Raw genomic sequence first — 6,000 nt, 5'->3', positions numbered from 1 at the left:
CAGCAGTAACAGTTCAGGCTCTGTAATGTACAGTGCAAATGGACCATTTCAAGTGTGTTAAATATGATGAAGGTAAAATGAAACCATGTCTTCAACAGTATATAAAACAGTTTTGAGGCAGACTCAACCAACACAGCTGTATAATTTTCAGCCACAACTGAAAATTCAGTCCAGGTTTTGTGGTTCTTTTCCAAACCTCGGTAGTCAAATAGGAGGTTTTCCATTAATGCCCGTAGGCTGCACTGGGAACACTCTTGGCCAATGCCTAACTGCATTTTCCTGACATAAAAACTTTAACTAAACTAAAGACTAAAAGTATCAAGATATTTGTACTCAGGAAGGCACCCTACATTTCCCATCTGAATAGCTCTAATTTGAGACCAAAGAACCAGAAAAGCTAGAAAATGTTATTATGAAAACTCTGTGAGGGAGCTGATAAATGAAAATATCTTTTTTGACAGTAAGTTCTGTGTTTGTAAAGGCATTTCTAAGTGCTCTTTTTGTCTGGGCTAACACAGCAGGTGGAGGCACTTCACCTCACTGCCCAAGCTGTTCTTTCACAGAGAATGGTTGTTAAGAGTGCTCATTCAGTGTTTTGTGAGGATAAACTAATCCACAATAAAAAACTATGAGCAAAAGTTTTCCGCTCTGAGAAATTACCTATCACCTTGTCAGTGGAGTTCAAAAGACTCTTTTTGTTGGTTTCTTGTCTGATTACTCAGCACCTCTGAGAAGGGCCTGGCTCCATCCTCTGGCACCCTCCATTCAGATACTGATAAACATTGGTGAGGTCCCCTTTTAGTCATCTCTCCTTGAGGATAAGCAGGTGCAGTTTCCCCAACCTTTCCTCATAAGAGAGATGCTCAGATCCCATATTCATCTTTTTTCTTTTTTGCCCTCCACTGAACTCACATTAGGATCTCCAAGTTTCTCTTGTACTGAGGAGCCCAGAACTGGGCACAGCAGTCCAGATGTAGCCTCACCAGGGCTGCCTAGTGGGACAGGATCACCTCCCTGGACCTGCTGGCAGTGCTCTTCCTTATGTACCCCAGGATTCCATTTGCCTTCTTGGCCACCAGGGCACACTGCCAGCTCAGATGTGTCTGTATTTTGTGCTGTTCCTCCACTGCACAATGAAGGAGTGAACAGGTGGGTAGATGGGTAAGGTAAGCATATTCTAATGGGGCAGGACTCACACTTCACTCCCAGAGTGAGGGACACACACAGAGCCCCTTCCAGGGCTGGCGCTCCCTTATCTTCCTCACCCTGGCTTCTCATCTCTGTCTCACTCCTGAGCCTTGCACTCCTTTTAATGCCTTTGGCTCTGCACCTCCCCTGAATGCAGTGGTCATTACTCCAACCAACCCATCCATCTTTTCCTTCCTGTACTTGGTTCAATAGAGCAATTAACATTTTCACTGGAGCTGACCCAAATGGCCCTAATCAAGAGGAATTGGCAAGCTGGCAAAAGCCCTGCAGATGCCTGTCAGGGATGAAGTAAGATCACCTTTTCTGTAATAGATACCAGGATTAATAAAAACAAAGTACTTCTCATTTTCCTCATGTCCATCATGTATTAGAAATAGTAGACAGGACTTCAAAATTTTAGATTAATGCCATGGGCCCCACCTGTGCAGCATGGGGATAGATGCAGTATATGTTTTTACATTGGCTTTGGTTTTGGTGTTGGTTTTAGTTTTTATCTTCCTCTTAGGTTTAGGCGTTACATCCTGAGGCAAATGTAAAGATGTAAACATCTGGTTTCTAATGGTTTACCTCCTGAAAATTAAGTCACTTCTCTTACAAATGCAATTGTTACAGACAAAGGAAGAGAAATGCTTAATCATGGGATTGCTGTTATTTATTAATAATTTATAGGAACACTGGTGTCAGACAGATAAGCATCTCCTTATCAATGTAATCATCCATCAAATTCATGGCTGTTAGAGCAGAGCCCTGTGAAGTATGTAGCAACTCACTTTTCTTTGATTGAAGAGAGAAGCAGACAGAGAGGATGGACTGAGACACAGCTGAAATCCAACTCATTTCCTACAAGACAATTGCCAAGCTTAGGTGTGTTCCCTTGGCAGAAATGCTCCCTCAGAGCAGCGAAGTGTATTGTCTGAGAGACTGACCTTATCACTCTCTGTGACTGCCTGAAATAAGGTTGTGGGCAGAGAGGGATCAGCCTCTTCTCCCAGGCAACCCATGACAAGAGAAGAGGACATCATAATCTTAAACTCCTGCAGGGAAGGTTTAGGTTGGATGTTAGGAAGAGTTTTTTCACAGAAAGGGTGGTTAGATGTTGGAATGGGCTGCCCAGGGAGGTGTTAGAGTCACTGTCCTGGTGGTGTTTAAGGAGAGACTGCATGTGACATTCAGTGCCCAGGTCCAGTTGGCAGGTGTTGGGTTGTGGGTTGGACTCAGTGATTTCAGAGGACTTTTCCAACATGATTTATCTTGTGATTCAAAGAAAGAAATAGCAGTGAAGTGCTGTTACACAGTGGATAGAATGAAGCAATAAATAAGACTCCTAACCACTCTGGAAGCAAAGATTATTCTCCTCAAAAAAACCCCACAAATGAACAACCATGGACATGATCTGCATTCAGTAAAGGCTTTCATGTTGTCATGCTCTGTCATGAGTGTCTGCCAAGCTCTGTGTTCAGTGACATCCCCTCAGTGACTCCTTTTCAGCTTGTTGAGTGCTTCTGCTCCTATTTACAAGTGCAGCCATAGTCTCTCGAGGCAGGCTTTAAAGTGTATGGATCTGACTGATGTTAGACAGTATTTGAATAGACATGTGAAATGAGAAGTATGCTTCTTATGGCCTATTTATTTCTCCTTGGAAATGCTGAACTCACTTGAGCCCATGCTGACAATGATCTGTATTTATGAAGATTCATAACTGAGTCATAGATACTCTAAAATAGCTTGAAAATCCCACAGCAAGTGTGTAACAGGAACATGTTCAGGAATAAAGATAATTCGACTGGGAACAATAAGACCTTTTGTGCTGACATAATAATACCATGGCATTTTCCTGTTCTTTCTGGTATGGCTACCACACACTCAGGATCCTGCTGTACAATCTCTACTGATTTTGGCCAATGTCTTATTCCATAGGTGAGACAGGTGAGACTGCTCTGTATGTAAGATGTTGCTCCCTGTAAGTAATGGTATTATGGTCCCTAATAAGTTTAAATTGTTTAAATAATGCTCAAAAGACAAATGTCCTGACTACAGTACCAGACAAGGACAATGAGTTAGATTGTGTGTGAGAGGGTAAATATTTTTCTACCTTTATGAAGCTAATACATTTATGAATGGAGCTCAAATTATGAATTACCTGAATACATTCTGTATTAGATTTGTATCAGATTCCCGTTTCTTCACTTTTACAGAACGGTCTTTTTTAAAGGGCAGTCTATAAAATGAACAGTCTGGGTAATCTTGGAAAGAATCTTTCCTTTTCATTAATGAAACAGGATAAAAATCCCAGCAGACTGTATAGTACACTTATCCCTAGGAATGTGTGAATTGAGATTAGTTGACGATTAAGTTATCTGGTATTGATTTTACATGCACTATCAACCTGCTAAGCAGAGGTGGAGTCTTTAGTTTAATGTTGTTCTGTTATGTTTTTTTCAAAGATAAACAGTGAAACATTATCTGAGGCAATTTTCACAAAAATGTTCTCATTTGTTTTTTATACCTCTCAAAAATGCATGAACAAATTTGTTCCATAAATACTTGTTTGGTAGAAATTACTTTGCACTCAGTTGAGGAAGCTCAATCTCTACATTTTCAAGGAAGTCAATAGAGCACTGAGTTTGAAAACAAGAATGTTTAGCTCTAGCTTTTACTAATTTCTCAGTGGCTATCACCAGAACATAATCAAGACTATTCCATTATCGTGTGGGGAATTATGATTTGTCATTTAGATCAGTGAATCATAGCATCATAGAAAGGTTTGGGTTGGAAAGGGCCTTAAAGTATCATTGAGTCTCAACCCCCCTGCCATGGACAGGGACAAGTCCCACTACACCAGGCTGCTAAAAATTTGGGAGTGCTCAATGTCTTGCAGAACAAAGCAAAAAGACTTCCTTTTAAAAGCCTGCACTAAATGTTATCGATGGGCAAATCAAAATCTGATCACCTCTTTTGATTCAAAACAAAATAGGCATGCCACAAATTCCTTCTCAGCTGGAAGGTGAGTAGCAGAGCAGTTTTTCTCAGAAAGGAGAGCATTTCACAGGCTATGCAGAACTCAGAGGAATATCCCTGTGCCAGTCACAAGGAGCTAACGCTGCCTGGCCTTAGGACCTGTAGAACAGGAGAGGGCAGAAGGATCAGCATAAAGGGCAGGCACAGAGTGCTGTGGCAACACCTTTGTGGGAAAAGCAGTCCTTTTTCAAGAGCAGAATGGCACCATAGGTAGCCTGGGAATAAAGCTGCCCTGGATCTCAGCAACAAAGCTGAGCTGTAACTTTAGGCTCAGCCTAAAGGCACCCAGCAGCAAGTGCTCATGCCATGTGCACCCTCTGAGCTCCAAGGCAGTGATCAGCACAGCCCCCAGAGCTGGAAACTCACCTGCACAGAACTCTCTCTCAAAGCTCTGCCAGACCCTCTGTGTCAGGCTTCTCCTACCATGAACTTTGGGCAGCCCTGTCACACTGGTGTAAAGGAGGCTCTTCTGAGTTGTCTGCACTTCTCTCCTCTTCCCCTGAGTGTAATTTAAATGGCATAAAAGAGTTGTTTTATTGTTGAAGCCTGATACAATCTCAGGCCTTGTGCTTCTCACTGATTTAGCTCTCTTCCTAGCTGGGATCTCTGCAGGGAATGAGGCTGTTGTTCTGCAACTGCTTTAAGCTGCAAAATCAGAGGGGCAGCTGTCACAAGAGAGGTCCTGCCCCCTCTCTTTGCTGGGCTGTGTGTTCCTATGAGTACTGATACCTGAGACCTGAGCAGTCTCAAGAAGCAGATCCAGCTGGCAACAGGAGCAGAAAGAAATAAACACTTTTTGCATTCAGATTGGTTTTGGTGTGGAAGTTACCAAGCAAAATATGACACGTGAGCTAGAGCACAGGCAGGCAGGCAACTTGGGGAGATTCAGCAAGGCAGGTGGCTGCTAGTTTACTGTTTAAGATGGAAAGTGTATCACCACACATTAGAGCACTGGGGGGAAAGTCTGTCCTTTTGAAGGCCTTGTGGGATCTCACTCTGGCTGCCTGCAAGTCTCTTTCCTCCCATTTTCCATGGTACTGAGGAAAAGGTGTCTTTGCAGCTGCCCATCTAACTGTGCAATAACACATGTCCACCTGCACCTTCTTCCCAGTCTCTGAACTCGTGGTGTTCTTACAAGTTTCTTCTTCAACATCAATTATTCCTCTAGGAAAATGTAAGGTTTTTAAGAACATTTTTTGCACTCCACTGCCTTTAAGGCAGGGCTATAAATCATACTAAATGCCTCCACATTATGTAAATTGACTCCTTTGCAGAACATTTTTCATTCAGTATAAACAGAGCAATTACAGCCTTTGATGTTTGCCTAAAATTGCTATTTCTTTTCCCCCTTCCAAAGGGGGATTTTAATCTGTGTCATCTTTTCTCTTGTGTTATATATTAAATGAGAATGTGCTGCAAATGCTTCATCCCTACCCTCCTTTGTAAAAAAACATCTATGTTTAATCTGCTATCTCTCTAGCCCTCTTCCTGATGCGTGTCCTTTCCACTGGTTCATTTAACCTCTTTCACTCTTAGTGCATTCCCTTCTTGTATTATTAGGTGACACTTTCAGTTCTTTCCCTTCAAATTTCTTTCTCTTTTTCAGAGCATGTTTCATGCTTCAGTATAGGATGTTTCAAAAAGTGTATTCTTTTGGCCATGTCATGGCCAAACATCTTAAGCAGCTTCTTTTATGTCAGTTAATCATCATTTTGCCAAAGCTTCTCTGGGTTTCTGTATTGGTCATCCCAGTGTTGCCCTAGACACAAACAG

This window comes from Serinus canaria, chromosome 1 (assembly GCF_022539315.1).
Source record: "Serinus canaria isolate serCan28SL12 chromosome 1, serCan2020, whole genome shotgun sequence".
Lineage (NCBI taxonomy): Eukaryota > Metazoa > Chordata > Aves > Passeriformes > Fringillidae > Serinus > Serinus canaria.
Note: the sequence above shows the minus strand (reverse complement) of the source record.